Source organism: Rattus norvegicus, chromosome 16 (assembly GCF_036323735.1).
Source record: "Rattus norvegicus strain BN/NHsdMcwi chromosome 16, GRCr8, whole genome shotgun sequence".
In the NCBI taxonomy this organism is placed as follows: domain Eukaryota; kingdom Metazoa; phylum Chordata; class Mammalia; order Rodentia; family Muridae; genus Rattus; species Rattus norvegicus.
Window position 1 is genome coordinate 66,281,442 of NC_086034.1, and position 14,827 is coordinate 66,296,268.

The 14,827-nt window shown below is 39.8% G+C and overlaps 1 protein-coding gene across 1 annotated transcript in view; it reads left to right on the forward strand.

Moving 5' to 3' along the window:
- Nrg1 (neuregulin 1) overlaps nucleotides 1-14,827 on the forward strand; it is a 1,053,401-nt gene that overhangs the window by 327,358 nt on the left and 711,216 nt on the right.

Here is a 14,827-nt window from a genome sequence, read left to right on the forward strand (position 1 = left end):
ACTTAGGAACCATAAGGTGAATACAAGAAGGAAAATAACCTGAAATCCAAACCAGTTTTCTTCTTCCTGTATTAGCTGTTCTGACTGAAACTATTGACTAAATGAGATTTGTGAGAATAGGAATGAATTCTGATTATCTAACTCCCTGCTAAGAATTAAAAGAGTCATATTATTTCTTCTGTGGGTGAGAAGAGGAGTGAGAGATCTGAAATAGTACCTATGGAGTATAAAAAGACGAATTTGGATACTGAAAGCAATAGTTGTCAAAGCTGTCAAAACCACAATTCTCTTTTACATTAAAAAAAGAAGAAGAGAGACCCGGTGAGAGAGAGACCCAACCGCCTGGTCAGGTGGGCACTCCTGAGGCTGCAGAGCGGAAGAGACCACCAACACTGCTCACCCCTGCCCACATCCCTGGCCCAAGAGGAAACTGTATAAGGCCTCTGGGCTCCAGTGGGGGAGGGCCCAGGAGCGGCAGGACCCTGCCAGAGACACCGCCGGACCCTGAAGGAAACAGACCGGATAAACAGTTCTCTGCACCCAAATCCCGTGGGAGGGAGAGCTAAACCTTCAGAGAGGCAGACAGGCCTGGGAAACCAGAAGAGACTGCTCTCTGCACACACATCTCAGACGCCAGAGGAAAAAGCCAAAGACCATCTGGAACCCTGGTGCACTGAAGCTCCCGGAAGGGGCGGCACAGGTCTTCCTGGTTGCTGCCGCTGCAGAGAGCCCCTGGACAGCACGCCACGAGCAAACCTGAGCCTCGGGACCACAGGTAAGACCAAATTTTCTGCTGCAAGAAAGCTGCCTGGTGAACTCAAGACACAGGCCCACAGGAACAGCTGAAGACCTGTAGAGAGGAAAAACTACACGCCCGAAAGCAGAACACTCTGTCCCCATAACTGACTGAAAGAGAGGAAAACAGGTATACAGCACTCCTGACACACAGGCTTATAGGACAGTCTAGCCACTGTCAGAAATAGCAGAACAAAGTAACACTAGAGATAATCTGATGGCGAGAGGCAAGCGCAGGAACCCAAGCAACAGAAACCAAGACTACATGCCATCATCGGAGCCCAATTCTCCCACCAAAACAAACATGGAATATCCAAACACACCAGAAAAGCAAGATCTAGTTTCAAAATCATATTTGATCATGATGCTGGAGGACTTCAGGAAAGACCTGAACACACTTAGGGAAGCACAGGAAAACATTAATAAACAAGTAAAAGCCTACAGAGAGGAATCGCAAAAATCCCTGAAAGAATTCCAGGAAAACACAATCAAACAGTTGAAGGAATTAAAAATGGAAATAGAAGCAATCAAGAAAGAACACATGGAAACAACCCTGGATATAGAAAACCAAAAGAAGAGACAAGGAGCTGTAGATACAAGCTTCACCAACAGAATACAAGAGATGGAAGAGAGAATCTCAGGAGCAGAAGATTCCATAGAAATCATTGACTCAACTGTCAAAGATAATGTAAAGCGGAAAAAGCTACTGGTCCAAAACATACAGGAAATCCAGGACTCAATGAGAAGATCAAACCTAAGGATAATAGGTATAGAAGAGAGTGAAGACTCCCAGCTCAAAGGACCAGTAAATATCTTCAACAAAATCATAGAAGAAAACTTCCCTTACCTAAAAAAAGAGATACCCATAGACATACAGGAAGCCTACAGAACTCCAAATAGATTGGACCAGAAAAGAAACACCTCCCGTCACATAATTGTCAAAACACCAAACGCACAAAATAAAGAAAGAATATTAAAAGCAGTAAGGGAAAAAGGTCAAGTAACATATAAAAGGAGACCTATCAGAATCACACCAGACTTCTCGCCAGAAACTATGAAGGCCAGAAGATCCTGGACTGATGTTATACAGACCCTAAGAGAACACAAATGCCAGCCCAGATTACTGTATCCAGCAAAACTCTCAATTAACATTGATGGAGAAACCAAGATATTCCATGACAAAACCAAATTTACACAATATCTTTCTACAAATCCAGCACTACAAAGGATAATAAATGGTAAAGCCCAACATAAGGAGGCAAGCTATACCCTAGAAGAAGCAAGAAACTAATCGTCTTGGCAACAAAACAAAGAGAATGAAAGCACACAAACATAACCTCACAACAAATATGAATATAACGGGAAGCAATAATCACTATTCCTTAATATCTCTCAATATCAATGGCCTCAACTCCCCAATAAAAAGACATAGATTAACAAACTGGATACGCAACGAGGACCCTGCATTCTGCTGCCTACAGGAAACACACCTCAGAGACAAAGACAGACACTACCTCAGAGTGAAAGGCTGGAAAACAACTTTCCAAGCAAATGGTCAGAAGAAGCAAGCTGGAGTAGCCATTCTAATATCAAATAAAATCAATTTCCAACTAAAAGTCATCAAAAAAGATAAGGAAGGACACTTCATATTCATCAAAGGAAAAATCAACCAAGATGAACTCTCAATCCTAAATATCTATGCCCCAAATACAAGGGCACCTACATATGTAAAAGAAACCTTACTAAAGCTCAAAACACACATTGCACCTCACACAATAATAGTGGGAGATTTCAACACCCCACTCTCATCAATGGACAGATCATGGAAACAGAAATTAAACAGTGATGTAGACAGACTAAGAGAAGTCATGAGCCAAATGGACTTAACGGATATTTATAGAACATTCTATCCTAAAGCAAAAGGATATACCTTCTTCTCAGCTCCTCATGGTACTTTCTCCAAAATTGATCATATAATTGGTCAAAAAACGGGCCTCAACAGGTACAGAAAGATAGAAATAATCCCATGCGTGCTATCGGACCACCACGGCCTAAAACTGGTCTTCAATAACAATAAGGGAAGAATGCCCACATATACGTGGAAATTGAACAATGCTCTACTCAATGATAACCTGGTCAAGGAAGAAATAAAGAAAGAAATTAAAAACTTTTTAGAATTTAATGAAAATGAAGATACAACATACTCAAACTTATGGGACACAATGAAAGCTGTGCTAAGAGGAAAACTCATAGCGCTGAGTGCCTGCAGAAAGAAACAGGAAAGAGCATATGTCAGCAGCTTGACAGCACACCTAAAAGCTCTAGAACAAAAAGAAGCAAATACACCCAGGAGGAGTAGAAGGCAGGAAATAATCAAACTCAGAGCTGAAATCAACCAAGTAGAAACAAAAAGGACCATAGAAAGAATCAACAGAACCAAAAGTTGGTTCTTTGAGAAAATCAACAAGATAGATAAACCCTTAGCCAGACTAACGAGAGGACACAGAGAGTGTGTCCAAATTAACAAAATCAGAAATGAAAAGGGAGACATAACTACAGATTCGGAGGAAATTCAAAAAATCATCAGATCTTACTATAAAAACCTATATTCAACAAAATTTGAAAATCTTCAGGAAATGGACAATTTCCTAGACAGATACCAGGTATCGAAGTTAAATCAGGAACAGATAAACCAGTTAAACAACCCCATAACTCCTAAGGAAATAGAAGCAGTCATTAAAGGTCTCCCAACCAAAAAGAGCCCAGGTCCAGACGGGTTTAGTGCAGAATTCTATCAAACCTTCATAGAAGACCTCATACCAATATTATCCAAACTATTCCACAAAATTGAAACAGATGGAGCCCTACCGAATTCCTTCTACGAAGCCACAATTACTCTTATACCTAAACCACACAAAGACACAACAAAGAAAGAGAACTTCAGACCAATTTCCCTTATGAATATCGACGCAAAAATACTCAATAAAATTCTGGCAAACCGAATTCAAGAGCACATCAAAACAATCATCCACCATGATCAAGTAGGCTTCATCCCAGGCATGCAGGGATGGTTTAATATACGGAAAACCATCAACGTGATCCATTATATAAACAAACTGAAAGAACAGAACCACATGATCATTTCATTAGATGCTGAGAAAGCATTTGACAAAATTCAACACCCCTTCATGATAAAAGTCCTGGAAAGAATAGGAATTCAAGGCCCATACCTAAACATAGTAAAAGCCATATACAGCAAACCAGTTGCTAACATTAAACTAAATGGAGAGAAACTTGAAGCAATCCCACTAAAATCAGGGACTAGACAAGGCTGCCCACTCTCTCCCTACTTATTCAATATAGTTCTTGAAGTTCTAGCCAGAGCAATCAGACAACAAAAGGAGATCAAAGGGATACAGATCGGAAAAGAAGAGGTCAAAATATCACTATTTGCAGATGACATGATAGTATATTTAAGTGATCCCAAAAGTTCCACCAGAGAACTACTAAAGCTGATAAACAACTTCAGCAAAGTGGCTGGGTATAAAATTAACTCAAATAAATCAGTTGCCTTCCTCTATACAAAAGAGAAACAAGCCGAGAAAGAAATTAGGGAAACGACACCCTTCATAATAGACCCAAATAATATAAAGTACCTCGGTGTGACTTTAACCAAGCAAGTAAAAGATCTGTACAATAAGAACTTCAAGACACTGAGGAAAGAAATTGAAGAAGACCTCAGAAGATGGAAAGATCTCCCATGCTCATGGATTGGCAGGATTAATATGGTAAAAATGGCCATTTTACCAAAAGCAATCTACAGATTCAATGCAATCCCCATCAAAATACCAATCCAATTCTTCAAAGAGTTAGACAGAACAATTTGCAAATTCATCTGGAATAACAAAAAACCCAGGATAGCTAAAGCTATCCTCAACAATAAAAGGACTTCAGGGGGAATCACTATCCCTGAACTCAAGCAGTATTACAGAGCAATAGTGATAAAAACTGCATGGTATTGGTACAGAGACAGACAGATAGACCAATGGAATAGAATTGAAGACCCAGAAATGAACCCACACACCTATGGTCACTTGATTTTTGACAAAGGAGCCAAAACCATCCAATGGAAAAAAGATAGCATTTTCAGCAAATGGTGCTGGTTCAACTGGAGGGCAACATGTAGAAGAATGCAGATCGATCCATCCTTATCACCCTGTACAAAGCTTAAGTCCAAGTGGATCAATGACCTCCACATCAAACCAGACACACTCAAACTAATAGAAGAAAAACTAGGGAAGCATCTGGAACACATGGGCACTGGAAAAAATTTCCTGAACAAAACACCAATGGCTTATGCTCTAAGATCAAGAATCGACAAATGGGATCTCATAAAACTGCAAAGCTTCTGTAAGGCAAAGGACACTGTGGTTAGGACAAAACGGCAACCAACAGATTGGGAAAAGATCTTTACCAATCCTACAACAGATAGAGGCCTTATTTCCAAAATATACAAAGAACTCAAGAAGTTAGACCGCAGGGAAACAAATAACCCTATTAAAAAATGGGGTTCAGAGCTAAACAAAGAATTCACAGCTGAGGAATGCCGAATGGCTGAGAAACACCTAAAGAAATGTTCAACATCTTTAGTCATAAGGGAAATGCAAATCAAAACAACCCTGAGATTTCACCTCACACCAGTGCGATTGGCTAAGATCAAAAACTCAGGTGACAGCAGATGCTGGCGAGGATGTGGAGAAAGAGGAACACTCCTCCATTGTTGGTGGGATTGCAGACTGGTAAAACCATTCTGGAAATCAGTCTGGAGGTTCCTCAGAAAATTGGACATTGAACTGCCTGAGGATCCAGCTATACCTCTCTTGGGCATATACCCAAAAGATGCCTCAACATATAAAAGAGACACGTGCTCCACTATGTTCATCGCAGCCTTATTTATAATAGCCAGAAGCTGGAAAGAACCCAGATGCCCTTCAACAGAGGAATGGATACAGAAAATGTGGTACATCTACACAATGGAATATTACTCAGCTATCAAAAACAACGAGTTTATGAAATTCGTAGGCAAATGGTTGGAACTGGAAAATATCATCCTGAGTGAGCTAACCCAATCACAGAAAGACATACATGGTATGCACTCATTGATAAGTGGCTATTAGCCCAAATGCTTGAATTACCCTAGATCCCTAGAACAAATGAAACTCAAGACGGATGATCAAAATGTGAATGCTCGAGACCCCAAAAGTACAACAATGCCAAGCAACCAGAGCTTCCAGGGACTAAGCCACTACCTAAAGACTATACATGGACTGACCCTGGACTCTGACCCCATAGGTAGCAATGAATATCCTAGTAAGAGCACCAGTGGAAGGGGAAGCCCTGGGTCCTGCTAAGACTGAACCCACAGTGAACTAGTCTATGGGGGGAGGGCGGCAATGGGGGGAGGGTTGGGAGGGGAACACCCATAAGGAAGGGGAGGGGGGAGGGGGATGTTTGCCCGGAAACCGGGAAAGGGAATAACACTCGAAATGTATATAAGAAATACTCAAGTTAATAAAAAAAAAAAAAAAAAAAAAAGAAGAAGAAGAAGAAGAAGAAGAAGAAGAAGAAGAAGAAGAAGAAGAAGAAGAAGAAGAAGAAGAAGAAGAAGAAGAAGAAGAAGAAGGTTGGGGATGGATTGTGGGAAAGGTATAGAAATTTTGCATTGGTCAATTCAATTAGATACTTGGTTTTGACTTAGTTTTTGGTGGGGTTTGCAAGGGGGTTATTTAAGGGGGTGCTGCATATTTTGGAAGCATTTTAAGTATAATACATATGTGTCAACCATAACCCCACAGTCATAGAATGATCTGCATGCATTCAGATCTGTGAATAAAAGACAAGGCACAAAATACATCTGTAATGTCCACTTCTCTGTTTCCCTTGTTTATCAGCTACCTTTCATTTTTCTCCAGGAGGCAGGTGAGTGTGTTAAGAGCAATCTAGTTCTTTTGTGTGATTTTTACTTTCTAGTAGATAGTTTCTACAATGTAATTTTCATCTAAAACTTACCCCTTAAGATATTATTAATATAGAACACATGATATAGAACATCTACAGTATTTCTTAGCGAGTTCTTAAAATGCATTATGGATTATGTATTCACAATATACCCAAATTCAGCCAAGTCCATTTCCAGGGCATAAGAGCCGCATGTAGCTACAGGAACGTAGAGGTTCGGAGTATTTGGCTGATACGCTCTCCATCACCCACTGTCATATGTATATTTATTGTGGGAGCATTGTCACAACTACCCCGTCAGAGATAAGCATGGCTGAGGATCACTGCATACCATTTAGTTAACAGAGGTCACCTTCCCTTCTCTCAGAAGGATTAACTATCATCCCTGTCCTCTATGCTAATGCCAACATACAGGACAATACAGTGGTCTCTCTTCCTTAGGGAGCACACACACACACACACACACACACACACACACACACACACGAGCCAAGACTGCATACCAAGACCCTGTTTCAACACACACACACACACACACACACACACACACACACAGAGAGAGAGAGAGAGAGAGAGAGAGAGAGAGAGAGAGAGAGAGAGAGAGAGACCACATACACAGGGGAGAGAAAGAGGGAAAGGAAGAGAGAGAGAGAGAGAGAGAGAGAGACAGAAAACACATTAACACTTCTAATTAAAGCTAATTAAAGGTGCCAGACAGATGCAGTGACCATCCAATGGAAACCTGCTTGCACATTTCACTAGATTTAAAAATCAAAGGTAAACATAAAGGGTTGGAGTAAACTCTTACAGATGACAACCAATTCAGGAAATATTTTTCTACTTCCTAAGCTTGTGTGACTGTAACTTAGCAGGAAGAAAGTGGCATGACTCATGCCTTACCACATCGGGGCTCAGTCCTTCTCCTTCTGTAACTCTGTTGCATTTTAAAATCTGCACGCACTGCTGGTTGCAGAGACTTATACTGGACCTGGAACATAGTCAAGAAGAGGTTCTGTACAGAGGACTGAGTGAGTCTGCGCAATTCGTAGACACATCCACACAGCTAGAGGAGCATTAGGTCTTCAGCTGAGCCATGAATCATGACAGAAATAAGTGAAGAAGACACTGAGTTTTGAGACGAGTGCTTTTTCTGTTACATAACATCTGAAATATTCTCATATAAGATTTGAAAGACCCAGAAATACCACTCTTGGGAATATACCCAAAAGATGCCCCACTATGCCAGAGGGGCACGTGTTCCACTGTGTTCATACTGGCCTTATTCCAGCCAGAAGCTGGAAACAACCCAGATGTCCCATGACCAAAGAATATGGAAAATGCGGTTCATTTACACCATAAAATACTTCCACTATTAGGAACAAGGACATCCTGAGTTTTATAGGTAAATGGATGGAACTAGAAAATAGCATCCTTAGTTAGGTAACTCAGACCCCAAAGGACATACACAGGATGTTCTCACTAATAGTGGATATTAGCAAAAAAAAAAAAAAGTACAGAACATCCGAACACCCAACATAAAGTCCACAGAACTCAAAAAGATCAACAAGCTGAAGGGCCCAAGTGAGGACACTTCAGTCCCACTTGGGAGGGAGAAGAAAGCAACCACAAGGGGTGGGGAGGGAAGGAGGAACAGGGGGGAAAGGGCATGGAGGCAGAGGGAGAGGGGAACATGATCTGGTATTGGGTAGGCGAAAAGGACTCAATCCCTGAGGGCCAGCAGAAGGAATGGAAACAGGCGACCTTGGGAGTAAGTAGGTTATGAGAACCCTCCAGAATGTACCAGAGACCTGGGAGGTGAGGGACTCTCAGGACCCTAGATGAAAGGCTCTACAGTGGGGAGAGGGAACTTACTGAATCCACTTCTAGCAGAAAGACAGGGCATCAAACGATGCAGTTGCTATCCCACAGTCAAAACTCTGACCCATAATTCTTCCTGTCTGAAAGAAATACAGGGATGGAAAAGAAGATCCAATGACAGGCCCAAAGTGGGATCCAGCTCCCGGGGAGAGGCCCTAAGACCTGACACTATTACTGAGGCTATGGGGTGCTCACAAAAATGGACCTTATGACTGCCTTTCAAAAGACCCAGCAAGCAGCTGAAAGAGTCAGATGCAGATATGTGTACCCAACCATTGGACAGAAGCTGCCAACCCCTCTGGTTGAATTAGGGGAAAACTGGAGGAAGCTAATGGGGAGGGCAACCCTGTAGGAGGACCAGCAGTTTCAATTAACCTGGACCCACAAAATCTCTCAGACACTGGATCACCAACCAGGCAGCATACACCAGTTGAGATGAGTACCCCAACACATATGGTGGGGTGGGGTGGGTGGGGGTGGGGACATCCTTGTGGAGACAGGAGGTGCAGGGGAGGGGGTTAGGAGGAATGATATGTGGAACAGTTGGAAGGTTTTCCAGGAGGGGAATACAATCTGGAGTGTTAAAAAAATAAAATAAAATAAATAAATAAATAAATAAATAAATAAATAAATAAATAAATAAATGAGACAAAACATTAAAAAAAAAAGATTTGGACAACGATGATAACAACGCCAGCTTTTTTGGTTTATCCAAGAAAAATTTTGAGTTGTTTAACTCCTATATCCATTCATCAAGATTCTTAGGAAGCCAAGGAGACTTTGACAAGGAATGGCCCTGTCATTTGAATTTTTCATGCTGTGAATGATTAGTTTCCACAACAAAACCTACGTCAATGAACCAGGAGGTACTTGAGTCAGGAAGACATAACTGGAGATCTGCCTTTGCTGTCTTTCTTCAGCCCTGGAAACAATCTATTCTCTCTGGGTTTAATTTTTCATATATTTGATAGATGTAAATGTAAATGCTCCCGTGTAGCCTCGCAGTGAAGGGTAAATGAAGACAATTTATCCAATCTCCGATTCAGCTCACGCATATTGATCACACCATAAGTTTTCTTCATTCTTCTGTGAAATTAAGTTTTGTTTTTTAACCTTTGCCCTGAAATCATCTTTCAGCATCCGGGTTAGGCTTTATAATGTTAGAATTTTAGATCTCCTTTATTTCTTATTGACTAAAAGAAATAATCAGATTAGAAGTATACAACTCCTAGGTTTGTAAAAATGTTCTAAAGCAAATACTCAGATTGAGGCCAAATTCCAGTGGAAAATTTTGACAAAATGGCATTGAATCACATAACTGTTGTCCTAAAGGAGCTTTACCTTTCTCTCTCTCTCTCTCTCTCTCTCTCTCTCTCTCTCTCTCTCTCTCTCTCTCTCTGTCTCTCTCTCTCTCTCTTTTGTATAAAATCACCAGACAAAATCAGTTTAGCGGTTCAGAATCTCAAAAGGACACCAGTCTAGTTCTTAGACTCATTTTAATGGGTGACAGAAATACTAGAAAAGACACTAATATAAAATAATGTCAGTAAAACCAACAAATGCCAGCCTTTTCAAATGTGGCAAATACCCTGCTGGCCCCACTTGACACTTTTTTTTAAAAGAAAAACTAGGTTTATACAGGTTCTAGATACGGATGTAAGCATTAAGGGATGTAAGCACTGAGTTTCATGAGAGACAAATGTGATGACAGAATGACTTGATTTGATGTGCTTCTTGGGAACACATCTGCAATGGAAGGACTATAAACTATCCAAGGGAAACTATCCACTGGGAGACGAAATGTAAGCATCACTGGGAATGACAATGAAGGTCTAGGTTGGAGGGGGGTATTACTATGCACAGTGTCTTCATTAGATTATGTGTTGCTGTGACAAAATGCCTGGTAGAAACAACAGTGAGAGAGGAAGGATTTATGGCGTATGGGTACAGCAGATTTCAGATGCATGGCACGGTGAGTAGGTCACTTCAAGGAAGCAGGATCTCTTCTGGTTCTCACAGTGAACCAGAGAGCCAGGTAAGAATGAGGCCTTAGGTATAGCTTCAGAAGTCCACTGACCTTGCCTATTTTGGTTAATAAATACCTAGTGATGTGCTTTTAAGTAAAACTTTAAGAACTAAGAAGACTCTATTTCTAGAACAATATCTACCATCTTTTGTTCCTCTGGGTTAATGATTCTGCCACACTTATATTTTATATACTTTAAATGTTTTCCTGGTAGGAGCCCTTTCTTTTTTTTAAATTTTAACAATTAGATTCTCTTTTCCTACTTACACATAGAAGCATAGCATGCAAACAAAAAGGTATCTGGTTTTCTGTTTTAGAAAATGGTCTGCTGTAGAAATTACTTATTTATTGAGAATCTGCTCCTTCAGTTCACAGCAATAGGAAAAACTGACCTCCCACAACAGAGATAGTAGAACTGGAATTAGAGTCTAGAAGCGGTTTATTTTTGAAGTTGTTATGTTTTCCACGTACAACGCTTTTGGCACCCACCATGTAGTATCCTGATTATAGAACTGGAGGAATGGAATGTAACTGTGAGGGACTTGGGAGTTAGGAATGAATAAAAGTTGAGGAAACATTTTAGAATTCCAGAGCAATATATTTATGGAGCCAACGTTAGGAGTGTGAACTTAGGACTTTCACGCCTCACCGTATGGACGGTATAAACTTGACCGAGTCATCTGACCTCTTTGAGGTTCCCTCTCCTCCTTGGTCCAGTGGAAATAGCAGTGGGATTTGTATTTTACAAATGAGGGAGTAGAAAAATAGTATAATGCACAAGAAAGCATCAGAAGAGAGAGAAATGTGTTGATTTCACAAATGATGTTTCTCACTCAGAGTAAACAGAGATGCTTTTCTTCACAGTTTAGGAAATCCCTCCCTTTACACAGGAAATGAATCACATAGAAAAGGCTAGACATTGTGAAATTTAAAATGTTTGTGGACATTTGGTTGTGCAAGTGAGTAAATCTTTCTTTGAAGATCAGCTGATCAGGCACACTTGGAAGGATGTCTAAGTTTGAGAAGTGTTGCTAAATTTGCCGAGAACACTATAGACTCCCATTAACATGCTGCGTTCGGGTCATCATATGTTTTCCCGGGTTGGGTTTCCTTTCAGTGGAAATTCTCAGAGACTTGGTTCAGAGATAGGAACTTCGGTGTGCCTTTGTCTTCTCAGAATAACTGACAGAAAAACTCCCACTTAGTTAAAGAAAGGTTTTAAATATCATATCCCTTTTCATGGCACTTGGAGATAGATATCTGAAAGGAAAAAATGAATTGTAATTTTCTAATAACAGGATTTATGAGATTATGAGAGTTCAGTGTCCTTATTTCTCAGTCTTGCAAATTGTCTCCATTTGTTAATAAATAATTAATGGCCTGTATCAAGAAGCATTTCACAATAGTCTGAGAAACCACTAGAGGATATAGGGGGGAAATTGAGTTTAAAATAAATGACCTATAAGGGACCTACAGACCCAGAGATTTTTTTTTGTATTTTCAAGAATTATATTTGCTGTCATTCCATGTACAGGTTTAATCTCTTCCTTTGAGAACCAGGTCAGATTAAAAGAAATTTCAAAAATACCCAACCAATCAATATCTAATTCATTTACGCCCTGCTTCTTCCTGGGCCTGCTGGGCATAAGCCTGTAGTCACTGCCATCTCTCTTAAATTCAGGCACTTTGGGAAGGGAGCCATCTTTTTAGATCTATTTTCTCCCTGGAGCTGGGAAGCTGTATCTATATAAAAAGAAGTGACATATTAGGCTGGGCGTATTAAAACCTTTTCTGAGAAAATCAATATATGTTTGGGAAGGCTTATTTATTGACAAAGGAGAAGAAAGGACAAAAGATAATGCAGAAGTAGGTGCAGGCTCTCACGTAAGCAGTAAGGGATGGAAGGTACTATGTAATGTGACTGTTGGTGCTCGTATAGTCATTGTCTGTTTATTAGCCTTGGACGTATTCTAGATCTGTGGTTGTGTTCTATCTTGTCACATGAATGAATTGTGAGAGCCCTTTTTCTGACAGAGGTTGTAATCACCTGTCAGGACTCTGAGAGTTTGCTGTAGTGCACCAGGTTGTATCCCAATGCATGTTATATCCACGAGACACCATTTGGAATAATTAGCAGGTTTGAAATATTACTTGTACACCATCTTCCAATCTATTCAGCAGGCTGTATCAGCTACATTACTATACCCCTCCTTTTCAATTGAATGTATTATGTTTTCATGATTCTAAAATAATAAGTAGGAAGATATGAGTTGTTTTGCATCTTGGTTTGAATACATCATTGTCCCTGGGTGCCAGAACTACATTTATAGTTTGTGAGTAAATGGAACCCAAAATGACTTCATGGTGCAAATTAACTTCTGCTGTATAAAATGCCATGAATTTCCACCTGTATGGTATCCTTCAAAATCAAAGAAAGGTAGGCTAAGTTTTATTTATGAGAATGTTCTATCACCTCTTTTCTCCTAGCCAGAGCATTCTTGCCTTTTATCCTCAAAGATGTTACACTCAGCTCCTTGCGTCGTGGTAAAGCAATCACACAGTTTGTGATTTCACTCTTTGACCATCAAACATGATGAAATGAAAGATTGTGATTTTTATTGTACTTTCCGCTATGTTAAGTTTCTGGTTCGTTGCTCATACTGTGACCAAAGCCGGGAAAGGTGATCGAGAGCTTAGAAGAAATATTTACCTCCATAACTCCAGATAAGTTATGCCATCATACTTAGTGAAGCTATTAGAATCAGATTATTGTCTGTGGGCAAGCTTGACTTTACAAGTAATTAGAATAAAGGGTAGTAGAGAAACTAAGGTATTTTAAAACGTACATGTCCTCTTCCCTAATCATAAAATTGGTTGACTCTGAGATTACAAGTGGTCAATGATACCAGTTTGAAATCTTAGATTTCTGGAATGGATATGATAAGTCAAACTAGAATGACTTGCCTTTCAAAACCAACAGAGATGAACGTGGTCATGGAGAAACAGAGAAGCAGCTACTGGGAAGACAAGGGGTCTAATGAACAGGGTAGACTGTGGTACTATCATGGCAACAGACAGCAGGTATTGGGAATGTGCTAAATCATGTAAGTCTAGGAAGGCATATGAAAGTAGCATGCTAAAGAGGTAAGGAGTAGTAATTCTAGATGAAGACAGGCATGTATTATTAGAGCAGTGTGTTCTAAATCAAAGGGTCCTATGATAGGACCAAGGTTCAGTGCCTAGTTGAGTCTTAGGCAAATGCTTATCAAAAGCAATACTGGATCTAGTCCTAATGCTAGACACAGTAATAAGAATTTTATAAAGATTGTTCTTTTCTTTTGAAGCTAGAGCTTTTATTCTCTTCATTTAATAGTCCAGGAAACAAAGCCACATGAATGCTGATTACTTGTCTATGCCAATACCTACACATGGTTGATAAACAAATGCATAAGTGTACAATTCCAGACAGTAATATAAATATATATTTTTGTTGAAAATAAATATTTTATGCTATATTCTGATCATGGCTTTCCCTCCTCCAACTCATAACAGATCTTCCCGACCTCCTGACTCACGTATTTGTATATCCTTTCTTCTCCTATCTCTAGAAAACAAACAAGCAAAAATCAAAATAAAATAAAATAAAAAACACCAAAGAGAAAAGCACAAGAAACACAGAGGCAAAATTGGAAACCATAATATCCAAGCCCAAAGAGAAACTGAAGATGATATCAGAAAATGGAAGATTTCCTATGGTCATGGATCACTAGGATTAACAAAGTGAAAATGGCCATTTTACCAAAGCAATCTACAGAATTGATGTGATTCCTATCAAAATTCCAACACAACTCTTTATACCTCCTGAAATAACAATACTCAACTTCATATGGAAAAACAAAAAACTCAAGGTAGCTAAAACAAAACTGTCCAATAAAAGGATTTCTGGAGGCATCACATCTCTGATTTTAAGGTGTACTATAGAGTAATAGCAATAAAAACTACACGGTGTTGGCATAAAAACAGACACATTGATCAATGGAATTGAATCAAAGACCCAGATGTAACCCACAGAGCTATGGACATTTGATTTTTTTACGAAGTAGTCATAAC